The sequence below is a fragment of the Ranitomeya variabilis genome, chromosome 3 (assembly GCF_051348905.1).
Source record: "Ranitomeya variabilis isolate aRanVar5 chromosome 3, aRanVar5.hap1, whole genome shotgun sequence".
Lineage (NCBI taxonomy): Eukaryota > Metazoa > Chordata > Amphibia > Anura > Dendrobatidae > Ranitomeya > Ranitomeya variabilis.
In genome coordinates, this window is record NC_135234.1 from 737179013 (window position 1) to 737197004 (window position 17992).

Genomic DNA, 17992 nt, shown 5'->3' on the forward strand with positions numbered 1-17992 from the left:
TAGAAAGATACATGCAAAAGTTTTAATAATCTTCACCTTTTGGCTGATTTGAGAGCCAGATGCGTAAGGAATTAGTAGCTGAACTGTACAGAAGAGTCATGCTGGGATTCCCGCCATGCATATGTAGCTTCAAGAGTTATTATGCAGATATTTATTGGCGGTTCTTGGATGGTCTGCATTTTCAATCTATCGCTATAAATATTGCATAGTTTATCGAGTTGGACAGTGGGAGTTGCTCTCTCTCTTTATAATTCTGCATGGCGCCCTCATTTTAATGTGTTTCACATCAAGTACATTTCAGCCGAATATTAATAATGGTATACAAAAGATGAACAGCAATGTGCGTAGTGAGGTAAGGGGATCGATGGAGGAAAGGAGCCTTCACCTTAACCCTTTACCCCTTGTCCAATTTTTGTTTTTTCTCTTTCATTTTTTCCTCCCTCTTTTTTACCCCCATCATTTTTTTTTATTTTTCCTTTGGCATAGTCCTAGGAGGATTTATTTTTTTTCTGGAAGATTTGTAGTTTTTCATGTTAACATTTAGTTTACTGTATAATGTATGAAAAAGCGGAAAAAAATATTTGATGGATGGAATGGAAAAAAAATGCAATTCCACATTTGTTGCTTGGAGGCATAAAATTAGACTTGACCAGTCTTAAAAATCTTGAGATATTTCATAGCAGTTTATGTAGTCTGAAAACTCTTTAGACTATCTAATCTAAGACTACATGACCTATTAGTGGTCTTTTCATTTTTGTGAACATAAATTCCTATAAAACTGAATTTTATAAAAAATATTTAAAAAAATCACCCACCCAGTGTTACTTAACAGGTTAAATACCATAAATAAATGACCAGAATTTGCCTACAAATTCCCTGCAATAGGCCTAACTGATTGCCTACCTAGCTGTGGAGGCTGGCACCCTAAAGAGCGATCTGGCGCCCCCACTCACCGTAGTCTATCCCTATCTTCCCTATCACAACCCTTGCCACAAGGTTGGAAAACAATATGCAAACAGAATAGGGATGAAGAGAGTCTTTTAGATACATACACTTAATAGACTTAATTCAGCCGGAATATTATATGACAAAATTAAAGATACAACAAAAAAATCATCCGTGATCAACCATTAATATTGCTCCCACCAAAAATTAATCTAATTCCTTATTACATCAATTTCTTGTTTATGATTTGTGGTCTTTTCGTGGCAGTAATTTTCACCCAAGGTGCATTTGATGCACAATGTTGCACATCCTACCACGAACTGCAACGAATATGTATTTTACATCTTAATATCGCCATTTATGCCATGGCGCTTTACATGTGAAAAGGGGGAAATATAGACAAATACAATAAACATGATTAAAAAACAAGGCCCTAACAGGTTCAGAAGGAGGGAGGACCCTGCCCTCGAGGGCTCACAATCTGCAGGAGATGGGTGAGGATACAGTAGGTGAGGGTAGAGCTGATCGTGTGGCAGTTCAGTAGGTTTAGGATCACTGCAGGTTGTAGGCTTGTCGGAAGAGGTGGGTCTTCATGTCCTTTTTGAAGGTTTCTATGTTAGGCGAGAGTCTGATGTGTTGGGGTAGAGAGTTCTAGAGTATAGGGGAAGCACGGGAGAAGTCTTGGATGTGGTTGTGGGAAGAAGAGATAAGAGGGGAGTAGAGAAGAAGGTCTTGAGAGGATCGGAGGTTGCGAGTAGGCAAGTACCAGGAGACCATGTCGCACATGTATGGAGGAGACTGGTTGTGGATGGCTTTGTATGTCAAAGTAAGGGTTTTGAACTAGAGTCTCTGGATGATGGGAAGTCGGTGAAGGGCTTGGCAGAGGCTGGGGAATAGCAGGGAGACAATTTTTTATTTATTTAGCCTTGATTTTGGGACCAAAAACTTCATCAAAAACTGTTATACCCTTCTCATACACCTTAGTGAGCCGTCGGATGAACAACAGTTGGCCAATAGTTTGGCCGGCAATTATCTTGCTCCACTCTCCCATACACAGGAGGTCCTGTGCTCTCCATCAGTCGTCTCCAGCAGATGCTCATGTCCTAGAGAACAAAAGGATCGTCAGTCCAAAACCAGACATGCTAAATCCTTATCTGCCTCTGTTGAGGGACCCATACACATTAGACTGTCAGCCGAAGTCATCATTATCGGTAAGATCAGACATCTAATATGCAGCAGGACCTTAGATGTGACTCTATGTAATGTATTGACTGACATAAAGGAGCATGTATATTATACCAATAATCATCTGTTAATGGACCACTTAGACATTGCATAGGTGGAGTTCTACAAGGCAAGGTTCATTACCCAATATACTTTAAATAGACATCTTCTTTGGGTACTCGGTCTGGCCTCTTCAATATCAATCTAAAGATTCTACAATATGAATCTTTGATCACAAAACATCATTGATTTCACGATGAAATATGCACATATGCTAGAATGTGACATGCATCCTTGTTATTTCTTTTTATTTAACGACCTTTGTTTGGCTCCGCTCTCTCGTAGGACATAGTCACAAAGCAGCATGCTATGGACAAGACTAGTAAAGCGGGAAGCCTGTGGCTCCATGTGCTTTTATAGCTTTCGACTGTCAGAGCCAGCTCCAGTTGGCTGCTTATTGCTTTCGATTGCCTCTTCTGGTCTTACACAAGCTACAACTTTTTTTATTTTTGTTAAATATGAGCTGTTTTTTTTATACCATTTCGAAGACTATACAACTTTGGGAATTCTTTTTTTTTTTTTTTTGGAGAGGATTTTGCCATTTTATTTTTTTGTTTTAGCATTTACTATTTGGGATCTGAACTGTTTGTACAAACACAGCAAACAAGGGGTCTTCTATTTGACCACAGATGTCATGACACCACCATCTACACCAGAGGTGTCAAACTGCATTCCTCGAGGGCCGCCAACAGGTCATGTTTTCAGGATTTCCTTAGCATTCCACAAGGTGCTGGAATAATTATGTGCAGGTGATTAGATTATCACCTGTGCAATACAAGGAAATCCTGAAAACATGACCTGTTGGCCCTCGAGGAATGCAGTTTGACACCTCTGATCTACACTTAATTTCTAACCTCTTAAATGCAGCTGTCATAATTGATAGTGGCATCTAAGGGTTTTTACTGCTGCTGAAACTTGTTTTGCATCAAGCTGACTCAGCTCCTAAATTAGCTCCATACATGGAGTGCACAAAGGGCCGAGCTCAGCACCCAAGTTAGAGGATCTGACATTTGCCAAGTACTGGTAAGCGAGCACCACTTTCAGGATGGTGGACCCCACATGGCCATCTCCCTTGCTCCCCACCAGGTACGCTACTGCATTTCTGAATGGCGTCTTTTCTAACTGGGTTTGATTTTTTTTTTACATTTTGACCAGTAAAAAGGGTTTTTTTTTGCATTTTTTTCATTATTTTTGTAGGTTTTCTGACTATCAGTATGTTCTCAGTGGACTCGCACCTATATAAGAGGTAACCTTTTCATTGGCTAGGTGATAACTTGTTTAGACTGGAATACACTTTTAAATATTTTGTCAAATGATTCATGGACGGAAGGCGCTTTTACTATATGTGCACAAATAACCATGTTTTTAGTTTTTGTAATGTTGTGTTTTTTATCTTGCTGAAATGACTGATTGCTCTAGGAAATTATACACTACAGTCTGGAATAAGGGAGAAAATTATAGTTAAGAAAACTGCAAAGAAAAAGATTGTTACCAAAAATAATTCAAAAGCACATTTCACCTCATGTTGGTTGTGGTTCAAACTTCTTTGCTGATTAATCCCTTTGAGACCAAGGGTGTTTAGGTACTGAACAAAATTTCAGTTCTTGAAAAGCTTAAAAGGCAATAAACTCCTCTAGTCTTCATTCAAGCTACATTCCACATGAACAGCTTGGCATTATATTGATTTGGTGATGGAACTGTCATGCTGTGATGGTCTTCAGTAAGGGAGAGGGGCCTCAAACTGTCTCTGGAGCTGAGACCCTAACTATCCCTGTCCTGGGGGTACTCTTGAAGGCAGAAAGGCCCAGGTCTCCAACCTTTCTATGCTCCTGTTAAACCTTAATATGTCCCCTCTACCCCATGAGGTATAGGACAGAAGTCTAATGTAAATAATTCACAAAGACAAAACAGGCATATAAGTAAACCTGTATCATACAAAAGCACTAACCTACAATAGGGAGGAGGACAGGGAGGAATAAACTAAATGGGAACAGGGACCAGAAGATAAACACACACATACTAGAGCAAACTACAGATAATTACTACAACAACTCCACTCCAACCACTTTGCTTTAGCCTCAGCACAGGAAGACAAATCTTACACTGGCAGGGGCTAAATGCCTGAGCCAGTATACATAGAGGGAGTTTATGATAAGCAGTTGCAGCTAAGAACAACCAGGCTGTATAGATTCTCAGCCAGCATGGAAAGAGTCCTTTACCCTCTCAGCATAGAAGGAAAGGCAATCGATTTTAAAAAGGATATAAATCACACCATCTCTAAATAAGAGTGCGATTCATTACCTGACATGACCATCTAACTTTAGGATCCCCAGGGGGACGTTGAAACCCTTGTTACAGGAACCAGAGGTACAGCCATTTCTCTAAAGTGCCTCAGGAGCCATTTTTCAGCATGACAACCCCAGACTGCATATTGCTCATGCAACTGTGAGCAGCTTGTTTGTCGTAAACGTGAATCCAGACATGCCTTCCATCGAGCACATCTGCGATGTCATTGGTTAGTAATTTCACAGAAGCTGCCAGCAGCTGATCTTGATGATTTGCCCAAGAGCATTCAGCATGTCAGAGCATTCCTCAGGCAACTAATAAAAATCTCTTTGATAGCAGCCAAGGATGTGCAATTGCAGGGATTTCTGTAGGTGGCACTCATACTCAATACTAAATAAATCAAGATGTTTCTCTAATGTTGTTTGCATTTTTATCATTTTCATGTCAATAATATGACTATCCATCCTGTGTTCGCTTTTGAGCTCTTTAACTCAAACCATGCCTTAGTAATGTCATCATTCATCAACCTATTTGGCAAGGGGTAAACAGATGGTAAATTATAGCAAACATCAGCCCATTTAGCATCACTGCGGAAACAAACATTTAGGCTACTTAAATTGTAAAAATAGTTAAAAAATTACTCCTTTTTGGAGGGCAGATGCATTCTTTGTTGATGCTTACACACAAGTGGGGAAAATGGAAGAAGCTATGGGTTTTTCACAAGGGGGATGCATGCAAAAATGTTCATAGTTTTGGAAAGATCAAGAGTCCTTCTCTTTATTAAAGGAAATGAATAAAATTATCCCTTTAATTAGGGTTTAGTAATAGGTTAGCTGTTTTAAAGAAATAGCTTCTCAACAAGGAGCAAAAAAAGTCTTTTTTTTAGAACTGTAACAGGATTTATTATTCTCAGAACGATTAAATAATTGCAAAAGCTTTTTATTAAGCCGTCCAAAAATTATCCTTTTTTTTATGGAACAAAAACATGATAGGTGATTTTAAAGAGAAAATCAATGGCTTGTCAAGAATCCAGTAAAACATTATTCTTATTTTGAGAGCTGTTTCATGTTTATGTACCGTGAAGAGAGTACCCTTCCCAGTAGCAGTAGACTGCATAAGTGGAGATGTGTGTGAGCATTTAATGGGAATGGAAGTGGTAGAAGCTGTTTGGACTCTAAAAACAGGTATGCAAAGACAAAAATTTGGGGGGTAATTTTTTTTTTATAAATTAAAATTCAACTGTCTTCCCAAAAATCATATAATAAGAAATGCATAGTGGGTACGTGTCCAAAAAGCTAGCACCTGACAATAGGGTGCTGTATTGGTGCATCATGTGTGTTAGGGCTAGCGGAATGCACCAAATAATATAAAGAGAGATATGAGGTGCGTTCGCAGCCTGGGGTCCACCGTGCAGAGATGGAACCTGCTGCTGAGTAAAGGCGGATGAACGCTTGCTCACACGTGGCTTAGACCTCACCCAGTGTGAATGGAAATGAACTCTGTTGCTACACAGAGTTGTCAAATAAACGCTGTGCCCTGTTAGCAGTCACAGGGTGCAGCTGAAAGACGCTGATGTGATCCCTATAATTCACCCCCACTAAACTGGTGATTGAACTCGCTCTGACCCTCGGTGGCTTTTGAGCCCGCGCCTGAGGGCGAGTCAGAATTCCCACCCTACATTAACCGGTAGTTAGGACAGAACTAACTAACATTTACCGCACAGAGTGCGAACAGCGCTGCTCTTGCAGATGCCATTATCCACCCTAACTAGGGTCAGGAAAGCGCACTGGTTGCGCACGGTGCCCCACTGGTGGTCGCTGCTAAAAGACGTTGTAAGCTCGTGCCTTGTGCTCGATGACACAGTCTGGCGCTAGGTAGTCAATCATCCAATAACAATCAACAACACTATTGATGGGTATGATTAAGAAGCTTTCACCAGAAATAGTCATACATCCACACACACGATTTCAGTTTTATACTAGCCTTTTATAAATGTAGCCTTCCGGGACCTTCCTAGTGGTCCAATCAGAGCCGCTACAGGACCTGAGCATGTGACCTCCGACCTCCAATGAGAGGTCGTCCCACGGGCATGCTCAGTAGATGAAAAGCAGGACTTAGCCCCTGGAACGTCTACTCACCGCTGATCAATGCTGGTTACAAAGGCTGAACCTGGGGCAGCAGCTGTAACCAGACGCACAGTATCAGCTTGAGCCAGACACTGGGACCGACGTCTCTGCTGAGCAGACTCCATTGCGGCTGGGGAAGAATGGGAGACCGCAGTGGACATGGTTCGAGATTCCGCCTGTGCAGCAGTGGGAACTCAATACCTAACAATTTGCGGATGTAAAATTTGACTAGAAAAACTGACGTGCTCGAAAAAAAAGTAAAGCTTTTTGTGCCTGATGCAATCTTAAGCAATGTGAAACAAGATGGCGGGCAAATTGTTTGAATTTGCCGGAACATCTGTTTTTCATAAAATTAGACTCAGATTTGATTTGCATTGAATCGATTAGCTCATCTCTGTTATTAATAATAAGATTTGCGGAGATTGTAGAATTAGATATGGAAAATAATGAAATAGTTGCATGTTTCCCCAGAATTCTTAAGAATACAGCATGTTCTCGAGTTCAGCCATTGTTTCATTATTTATGAATGAAGCCTATGATCATACAAGGCGTTATGCTTGAGGGCAAGATGCACAGTATACATTATCTTGTTTATTATCTTCTATTTTGCCACTTTGTTTTCACCTGAAGAGATGGACAGATATAAATATTTATTTTTAATTCAAATGCGTTAAAATTGAGTTATTGATTAATTTATTTCCCCCTTTTTTCATCTGAATACGTAGCCGTCTGGGCATTGGGACTGTGCAATTTAGCAAATAAGTAAGTTAAGCATGTTATTGATAAAATTGGAATTTCATATATATTTGTATAACATGCATGAAATTTCCCTTGGAGGATGTAAAAAGTATCTGATATTGACACCTGCTAAATAGAAGCAAAATTGTAATGAGTTGGAGGATCATGGTAAGAATTTGCTGAAAGCCTTTTGAGACTTTTTTGTTATTACACTACGGATTTGTCAAAGGAAAAGGTTTGGTGGGAAGTGCTGGTGTATTGTAAATTATTTATTTCTAATCATATACAAGACAGGTGAACCTACGCTTGTTCTAGTGATCTAATGGGTAAGAATTGATTGAGATCCTGAGAGATTCCAGAAAATACATTCTGTGCAATTGTCTACACAAGAATAATAAATAATAACAGATACTTCTAAAACTACAAACACACAACCACGGATATGTTTTTCTTTACCTTTCTTCAAGATGAGTGACACGAGATAACGAATTTAAAAAAAATGGATTTGTTGATACTCTGTTGGGAGATGTATTTAATATGTGTCTATATGTGGCCACTAGTGGAAGTGATGGGAATTGCAGCCTGGTGAGAGTTTTATTAGCATGTAACAGTATTGTATTAAAATGAGTACATACACAAATTTGTATAAATGCATGCAGACACACATTAGTGAAAGATCAGCGGGTCCTGGAGATACCAAACGCAAATACGCATTAGACAGATATCTGTCACAACTCTCCCGTACGCATTCACATTTGGCCCATCCTATGTTCTGCATCAAAGATCACTGGTAGTCTTCTCTACTGGAGGACATAAGGATCGGCTGTCGGCAATTCGATACATTAGACTGTTGATATCCCGACGATATTGCTGGGTTCAACTCAGTGGCATCACCTGAAGTTCGTGGGTCCCAGTGCAAAATCTCAAACACGACCCCCAACTATTGGAGATTTTTAATAGTAATAGTCTTTTCGTTTGGCCAAATAGACCTTTTAGGCCCCGCTAGGCTCCAGGGCCCGGATGAAATTACAACCCCTGCAACTTTTATAGTCATGCCCCTGGTTCAATCGACTTTATTCTTATCAGGCTTCAATTCTTAGATGTTACTTAGATATACCCAAGTGCTAGTGGAATTTGCAGAAGATGACAAAGCCCACCACACATGAATTCTGTCTGGAATGGAGATTTTCTTTTATTTTTCAGATTCCAATAAGAAAAAGATACCGATAAAATGTCACCAGACAGCGCTCCAAGTCTACTAATGTATAATGTAGTAGCAGCATGGGACTCAATATACTGCGGTATCTTAGATACTAATGGCTGTCATGCTGTGGACCCCTGAACAGTTGTAATAAGGGGGCTTGTAATACACTTTCCAGTAAGATAGGATTAGATAAAGTAATACACAATTGCTATCCTCAATTGCGGAGATGTATTTTCTTGTGTCAACCATTTATGATTCTCATCTAGTTTTAGCTGAGAACAAGAATAACCAATTACATAAGAGGGTGTGATAAGAAACTTTACAAAAGAACATTTCTGTGCCATACGCTGTCGGGAAGCGCCTACACTATACGTATCTTTGTGTGGTCATCTGGCAGTTGTAAAATGATTGTTGAAGGTTTTGCTAGCATGTGATTTTTAGTTGACAGGTTTTACAGTTCAAAATTGTCCATTTCTCCATCAACATATACTAACAGCTTGGCTGAACATCCACACGTCAGATGGTCCACCTTCCCGCAAATTTGTTTAAGGGCTCAAATTTCTCACAATATAAATTCATTTCATAGTTAAATAGGTTGAAAAAAGACCTAGGTCCATCAAGTTCAACCTTTCTCTACCAACTCAATCTCATGACATGCCAGTTAAGCCCACCACAGGCTATAATTCAGATCATATCCAACAGGTGGACACATGTAGCAGACACATCTCTCGACAGACATGTTTCTGTAGTATGTATCAGGATTTAGAATCGGTTTTACTTTTTCTTCCAAGACATCGCCACTGCCACTCATTGGCTGTGTGTAGTATTGCATATTGGCAAAGCAAAACGCGATGTGCGGGTTGCGCTCAAGGAAACGATGAGATTCGGAGAGTATGTCAAGTTCTTTATTTACACCGATGCAATTCCGCGCCTTGCACAAGGAAAAAAAACTTTGAGAAAAGTGCCACATTTGTTTTTTTTTTTAACTTGAGAAAGTTGCCTAAACGCGTTGGTGTGAATAAAAAAAGCTTGCTTATATTCTCTGGATCTCATTATTTCCATGACCGCAACCCACACAGTGATAATCTCTGCATTGCCAAGCTGCAATCTGGACAATTATTATTATTATTATTTAATTCCATGGTGCTGTACATGAGAATACTCTCCTCCAGCAATGGGGCTAAAGCTAGGGCACATCAGGCATTTACCAGTGTTGTGTCCATGCACAATCCTTGCAGGTGAGCACTACCATCGTAATACAACTTTGACTATGGCACAGATTTTGGAAAATTGCCCTCTCTTAAATTATAATGAGGCAAAATTCACATCACCCCCAAAACAGGCTTTAACTAATCTTCATCTACATCTCCACTTGCTTCTATGCCCTTTAATTGCCATTTCCATGTCAGTGTAATCCATATAGGCAAGATAACCACGTTAGATAATTTCTACTTAAGGTTGAGAAAAGTTGACATCTATATTGGGATATTCAATTTACCGATAGATCGCCACATGCAGATCTGATAACGATGTCCTCGATGTAACCTTCCGTTTGCCCAAAGCTCATTGTCCTTACCGGAGTCAGATCCCTTCCTTAAATAAAGGTTATTTGGGTCGAAAGCTCACAATCAAATGTGTATCAGGTTTTATCAAGACTGCTAAGAAAAAAAGAAGACGTGCAGCGATACACCAGCCATATAACCTGTTTGTCAGATAGATTTGCTGTCTAAGACATCTGTTTGGAACATCTGTGGACGCCATCGGTTTGTGTTCGCCGTTGAGATGTGCTGACATCAGCGTCTCTTTTATTGCGCTCCCTTGATGCTTTAGCAACAGATATATTGGGATAATCATTTATCTGACTATCTTACTGGCTATCCAGCATTTTGCTTCTTTTAATTATTGCATCATTATAATAGTGTCACAGCTTCACAGAGAGGATCTAATAACAGCAGGAGGCAATTAATGCATTAATTCCTATCATGCTCATATACATATTCCAGTGGTTTTTTTTAATCTTTTTACCCAATTCAAATAATTTAGTCTTTCTCAAGACTCAAGACTTTTTCAACATATGTTGAGTGTTTGGATGATAAAAATCTTTTCTGTTTTGGTCACCACGTAAGGGAGCACATTGCCATATCCTTCACTTTACGCAGTACAGTATGCTCCCCTTGGGGGGGGGGGGTCTGGGGAAAAATACATTTATCGATGGAATAGGTTTCTTCATAATACAAAGTTATGGTATAATGAGATCCATAGAGTCTGAAAGATCGGTAGAATGACATAGATCCTTCAATGCCCCAAATGTATTGGCATGAGCCTCACGCTCAATCAGTAGGAGTGCCACTGTACAGAGAATGTTGCAAAAAAGGTGCAAATTACTAAACACTTGACAAAAAATAAATTTGCTGGCAAAGCACCTTGAGGAAAGCTAACAGTGGTGTTTTCCTGGAGCGTCTTTACCCAAGAAAATTTTGTGGTGGTGGTGCTGGCACAGTGTTACCACAGCCTAAAGCTGGCATACACATTACACTTATGTTGGTCGAATCTGCTGTTACCAACATTATCCAATGGCTTAATTTGCATGAGAGCGTCTTCAAATGATGGTCGGGAGAATTGCAGTTTTAGACGGCCAATGACATTGTTCTCCCTGATATAAGCCGGATGGCACCTTTCTCATAAAAAACACAGTAGCGCTTGGCTAAACGAGTGATCCTGTATTCTGTATAGTCGCCTGAGATGGCTGTTGGTCGAATGATCGACCAGCCAATATCCATCTAATGCACATCTAATGTGTATGGTCACCTTTAGGGCTTGCTCACATGAGTATATAACTCGGATGAGTTCTATCTGATGTTTTATCAGACAGGACTTGGAACAAAGTTATACGGTGGGGCAGCACGGATCTGCATTTTTTTCTCATGTTGATTCGGCATCATGCGCACCCTTTCAGTTTTGTGGTTGCATGTCATCCGAGTACAGTTCGATTTATGCAGACACATGATGGAGAAATTAAGTTCTCCATCTTCTTTGCATGTATGATACGATTCTCTCATGGGAGAGAATCGTATCACAGTAAACTATGGCTACTTTCACACTTGTCCGTTGGTACGGGGCCGTCGCAAACCGTCGGCCCCCTACGTACCGACGGACGGTGTGCTAAATAGCACAACGTGGGCAGCGGATGCAGTTTTACAACGCATCCGATGCCCCATTGCTATGAGTGGGGAGGAGGCGGCGGAGTTTCGGCCGTGCATGCGTGGTCGAAAATGGCGGACACGATGCACAAAAAAGTTACATGTAACATTTTTTGTGCCGATGGTCCGCCAAAACATGACGCATCCGTCGCACCTGCGGACAACTTTGCAGGATGTGTTTTTTCTCCAAAACGACGCATTGCGACATACGTCACACAACGCAAGTGTAAAAGTAGCCTAACACTGCATAAGCCACTGCCTGCAGCAGCTCTCGTCAAACTCGTAGAAAGATGTCTTAGACATGGACCACTATTTGCAGCAGCTCTCTGCTCAGATCCATAGGAGGCATACATAATTTTCTGCTGAGGCTCAAAGAAGCGGGAACTGGGCCACTGCTGTCTTCTCAGGTTCATTGAAAAACAAGTATATGCAATTTTTGCAGCAGCTCTTTGCTCAGAATCATAGAAAGTGTCCCTTTTAAAGAGGTCTCTCATTATGACACCTTGACATTTAGGCAACTTCATGTCATTAATATCAATAATCGGATTTTTTTTTTTTTTTTAAATATGCTACCAATTGTGTTTTAGTAGAGGTGGTGCTATTACCACGCATTACTATTGTGACAAAACAAATAAAAAAATATTAGAACAACAAAGCAGAAACATTTTTCACCTATTACTTATCTGGATGAACTGTGCTTCCATCGATTCGGAAAAGCAGGAAATTAGCAGGACACAACAATGCTCCAGACGTACGGAATTCATGTGATGCACCTCGTTATGGTTTGTAGAGAAGCGTAATGAGTTCTCGTTCCCTTAAGAGCTCCACTAGATAAACTAAAGGCTCTTTATCTTTAAGAAACATAAAAGGAAAACAAAAGAAACAACCGAGTTTCAATATTACATGCCAAGATACAATGATCTCCAGTGAGATAGCGGCCAGCGACCCGGGCAGTGGGACTTGTGTCTCGTCAGTCTTTTCATTACTTGGGCTGACCATCCAAGATTGTATTGATTCTATCAGTAGCCATTGTGACAGTGCGTCCTTGCTCTTTTATAGTCACTCTCTCATTATCAGGAGATGATTTATTTAAATAGGCTTTTACTACTATCGATCTCTATACTTTCTTGTGGATCTTTCCCTGTTGATTGCAGTGATGGAAAGGTTTTTTAGGGGGCTAAGTATTAGCAAAGGAGTCCATTTCAGGACCTAGCCGAATGGTCTATTTAAATCATGATGTTACTGCAGTAATCGTAGGCCTGAGGCCAAAATTTAATCACCCCCATAGGCATTATTTAGATGTACATTTTTCATTATTTTCTGGATGCGATATTCATCAGCATTCGGTCGCTGCTTCATTTTTTACAATTGGTGATTTTCTTGTATGCAAAAAAAAAAAAATTGCGCAGCTTCTCCTAAGCAATACAATATTTAAAATTGATAGTACACAGCTTGCGAATGTCAATGTGATTTTTCACAGACCCGTAGATTTGTTTGGGTGACTTTCATTGGATCCAATACATTACTGACAGGTCTAGGAGACTTTTTTGTGGATGCATGATCAGCAAAAAACATGGACATGTGTAAATTATACTTGTTACTGCATGTTCTGTCAATGAAAACCACAAATCAGATAGGGCGAGAGTTTTGCAGTTTTAATAACTTATTTTAACTATTTACAGTAAAAATCCAATCCAAAAGAAGACATGTGAATATGTGCAATCTTGTATACTTCAGTCGGCTGCACGTGCCAATATCACTGACAATCTAATGTATATGGGGGCACGGCAGCGCCAACCAAGTGTCTGTCAGTTTCTTTCTCATAGACTGCACAGGAGTCATCATCCAAATGAGATCTCCAGTGTATGGGAGAGACAACCAAGAATGAATAATTCATCTGCCAACCACTTGGCTGACAGTCATCTAATGTTTATGACCGCCTTAGAGGGTTTTCCCACGGACAAAGTACAATTTAATCAATAGATCTTGGAATAATAATAATTTCCACAATTGGATGTGTTTAAATAAAATGTTCCTGTGCTGAGATAATCTTATAAATGTGCCCCTGCTGTGTTCTGTGTAATGGCTGTGTCTGACTGTACAGAAACATGGTCTGATCATACCACATCTCCTGGGCAGGGGAGGAAGCAAAAGAGTATACAGACAGGACAGCATGGGATCACAAATTATTCTTTTGGTGAGGCAAAACATTTCCCTGCCTGTTTTTAAGCAAAGTTTTACCTCACAGAAATAATCATTTACGATTCCCTGTTGTAATATCTGTATGCTCTTTTGTTTCCTCCCTCCTCAGGTGCTGTCGTATGATCAGACCCATGTCTCTGTACGGTCAGACACGGCCATTACACAGTACACAGCAGGGGCACATTTATAAGATTATCTCAGCACAGGAACATTTTATTTAAACACATCCAATTGTGTAATTTATTATTATTCCAGGATCTATTGATTAAAGTGTTAACTCCAGTTAACTGTGTTCATGGGAAAACCCTTTAAGTTAAGATGAATCCATATCACAGCAAAAAGTCTTAGTATTTCCTTTTTGTGTGACTCTGAGAAGAGGAGCAGATCACTACTGGATCCTGGAGAAAGTGGAGAAAAGTGAGAATATTAATACACTGACACTATACTTCATGCACATCACAAATACACAGATCTAATGAAACCATATATTCATGGGAGGCTTCTTTAATTTTTATGGGTTTGGCAATATTATAAATGACTCAATAGTTTATGGATCTAATGATAAATATTATATTATTGCTCAGCAGCTTCAGAATGCCAATTTAATCCTGTACGGTATTGAGTATAGGAGGAGTTCATATGAAGCCTAATAGTTTTGCAAAGTTGTTCTAAAGCCTCTTGTTACACTTTACAAATGTTTCTTAATTACTTGGTAATGAGGGTGATGCCAGGCACAGTCCTGTCTGCCTCCAGCCATTAATCATTGTCCCTAACAATAGTGTGAGTGTTTTGTGTCCAGCTTCACGGCATGGTCTTCAGCCATTGTTTTGTAGGAATTATTTACTGACATACCCTCAAGATCCACTTTAACAGAAAATGATCATTAATGACTTTTAAAGGAATTTTCTGACAAACTTAAACATTGGATAGGCAAAAAAATAAGAAACAGCCTTACTCATCTACCAACACCTCACCTGGATCCAATGCATGCCGATCCGTGGTCTACCGTGACAAAGAGAGTGGTGATGTCACTGTTCCACCAGTCACAGGTTTGCTGCTGTTTGTGACAGGCTGAAGTGGTCAGGTGACTTTTAGCAGTGTCATATGATTTGCTAATTAAGTCACCAGACCGCTGCAGCCAATTGCCAGTCAGCTGATGGAATGGTGACATCAACATTTCTAGTCTCGGCGCTGATCAATGGATGACCTGCGCTGGATTCAGGTATGTGTATAGATGAAAGCTGAGTTTGTTATTCTTTACATATCTTTACATATCCTGTTCCCTGGGAATAGTTCTATTTTGCCCAGACAACCCCTTTAAAGAGAACCATTCATATTGAACATGGTGTCATGTCTGTGGATAGCTGAGCAGATTGATATATCTCTATGGGAAAGCATTCAGTGTAAAATGTAATTTATCAATGTAACTATCTATCTGCGCTGCGGTGAATGAGAAGCTTTTTGTGTTCCAAAATGGTTCTTTATTGCCCCAACACAGTACTGCACCAGGTCGGCACCTTTCTCATGGTAAAAAAACAAATATATATATTTTATGAAATACAGTATAATTAGCAGACACTTGTTGTTCTTTTCTACTTTGAGAAAAGTGATGAAACGTGTTGAAAGAATTAAAAAACATTTTGGAACACAAAAGGCAACACAGCTCATTCAACGTGATACTGTCTTCTATTATAATTCTGTTTAATATTATTAGTATTGAAATTATAATTATTATACATGAGAATAAATTATTTGTTTAGTAATATTATTTACAGACAATTTGTTTTGCTTCAAAGATTAACATTCATCGTATTAATGAAAATAATAATTATAATAAAATTTGTTTTTATATTCAATTTTGCAATGATTATGTCAACTCAATACTATAAAATAATAATGCAAAAAATAATACCAACACTACTAAAAATATCAAGCAATAAATCAGCTTTGAAATCTGATTTGCCATAAACCAAACGTTTTCTGATTTGCTTTGTTTGCTTCCTTTTAGGGCCAGGAATATGTAAAAGAAAGAAATTAATAAAATAGTCACCTCTTCACAGTCCTCCTCAAGCCTCATGCGCTGACTAAACTTCACATCATTATGTGCTAAGACTAGGGAAGAGCGAGCACTAAAGTGCTCAGATGCTCGTAACTCAAACCGAGCAATTCCTAATGCTCAGATACTCATTTTGAGTAATGAATATAATGGAAGTCAATGGGAAATGCGAACATTTTTCCAACAGACCTTACAGGTAGAAATGGGAGAACCCGAACAGTAAAGTTCGGCGTCTGTACCAAACACCTACTGTTCAGGCATGGACACCGAACACGGACTTCACCATGAAGTCCATGTTACTGTTCTAGTTTGGGCAACAGTGCGGCAAACATTGCTTCTGATCAGCTATAAAATCATTACTCTTGGATACACAGCCACGGTTCCCACGCTATCAAATGACAGCGTGAGCCTGCAGCTGTGATCAGAGGTAAAAAATGTACCTCCGGTCACTGACATGGACTGATGGGACTACAACTTACATTAGCCTACAGTGAGAGCAAGCAGTGACTGATGGGAGTAAATAAAAATAAAAAACACCAGCGTGGGATCCCCTGTATTTTCTGATAACCAGCCAGACAAAACTCACACCTGGCAGATGCAAACCTCATTTGTTAGCTTCAGCAAAGCTGGTTATCAAGAATAGAGGGGTCCCCACCCTGATTCTTTACTTATTAAAAAAAAAAAAAAAAAATGGCATGGGGTACCCCAATTTTTAACAAACAACCAAGCTAATGCAGACAGATGGGGGCTGGTATTCTCAACCTGGTAAGCGCCAATGGACATTGGCCCCCCAGCCTAAAAATAGCAGTAGTACTAGTAGTAGATGCGCCAATTTTGGTGCTTTGCATGGCTATTTTCATTTGCCCTGTAGTGGAGTTCATATTTGTGGGATTGATGTCACCTTTGTATTGTCTGGTGACATCAAGCTCATGGCTTAGTAATGGAGTGGTGTCTATAAGACACCTATCCATTACTAATCCTATAGTTATATTTAAATAAACACACATAAAGCATAAAATCTTTTTTTTAAATAAAACAAAACACACTTTTACTTTTTTATTTAAAAATAACAAACACAGTTATACCCACCTAACACCCATTCCATTAAATCCCTCGTCTCCTGTAATAAAGCAAAAAAAAAACAACAACATCCCTGACCTGTCCATTGTTCTGTCCCACACTATAATTTATGTCTGGGAATAAACAGTTTTCAACCTGGACAGTGCCAAGATGCAACCATCCAGGCTGAGAACCATTGATGAATTAGCTGATGCGAGCGCAGCGCCAGTGACTAGTGGTGACATTATCAAGGTTAGTGCCAGTCATTGAGGCTGCATTCCTAACCGAGACCCTAAACTGTGGTAAACTCGGTTAAATTTCTCCCGGAGAACTCACCGCTGCACCGTGAGGCTTTTTCTAACTGTGCTAGCGGTGATCTCACCAAGGTCACCGCAGTTCATTGGCCCAGCTGGGAATACATCTTGTGGACCCAGCGTACAGCCCACCGAGTCAGGTGCTTAGTAGAGATGGGCGAACCTGAACAGTAAAGTTCGGCGTCCGTACCGAACACTTACTTTTCGGTCACAGACATCGAACACGGACTTCACCAGGAAGTCCATGTTACTGTTCGGGTTTGGCAGCCCAAATACCAGGTGTTTGTCGCTCTGTCATGTTGTGCATGACAATGCTGCAAACAACGCTTCTGAACTGCGGTGAAATCATCTGTGTCGGTCAGAGAGCCACGGTTCCCACGCTGTCAAAAGACAGCGTGAGTGCTCAGCTCTGATCGGAGGTATAAAGTTTACTTCCGTTCACTGGTATCAGCTGATGGGACAACTGCTCCCATCATCCGACACCTGCTGCTGCTAATAACAGTGATAGCAGGAGCAGCGGATGGGAGTATTCATCTGCCGCTCCTACGCTGTAAATAAGTAACTTTAAAAAAAAACAG

General features: G+C 40.0%; 1 protein-coding gene and 1 long non-coding RNA gene across 4 annotated transcripts in view; one reads left to right on the plus strand and one right to left on the minus strand.

Moving 5' to 3' along the window:
• CNTN5 (contactin 5) overlaps positions 1-17992 on the plus strand; it is a 2016448-nt gene that overhangs the window by 620053 nt on the left and 1378403 nt on the right. The gene's annotated exons all lie outside the window — the stretch shown is intronic.
• Positions 1851-15068, minus strand: LOC143818578 (uncharacterized). 2 transcript variants are annotated; one of them, XR_013224619.1, is made up of 4 exons: positions 14960-15068; positions 12456-12634; positions 10082-10176; positions 1851-2048 (listed from the first exon to the last, which is right to left on the minus strand). It is a non-coding gene; the product is annotated as an uncharacterized LOC143818578 (long non-coding RNA). The 2 variants fall into 2 exon arrangements; XR_013224620.1 differs by lacking the exon at positions 10082-10176.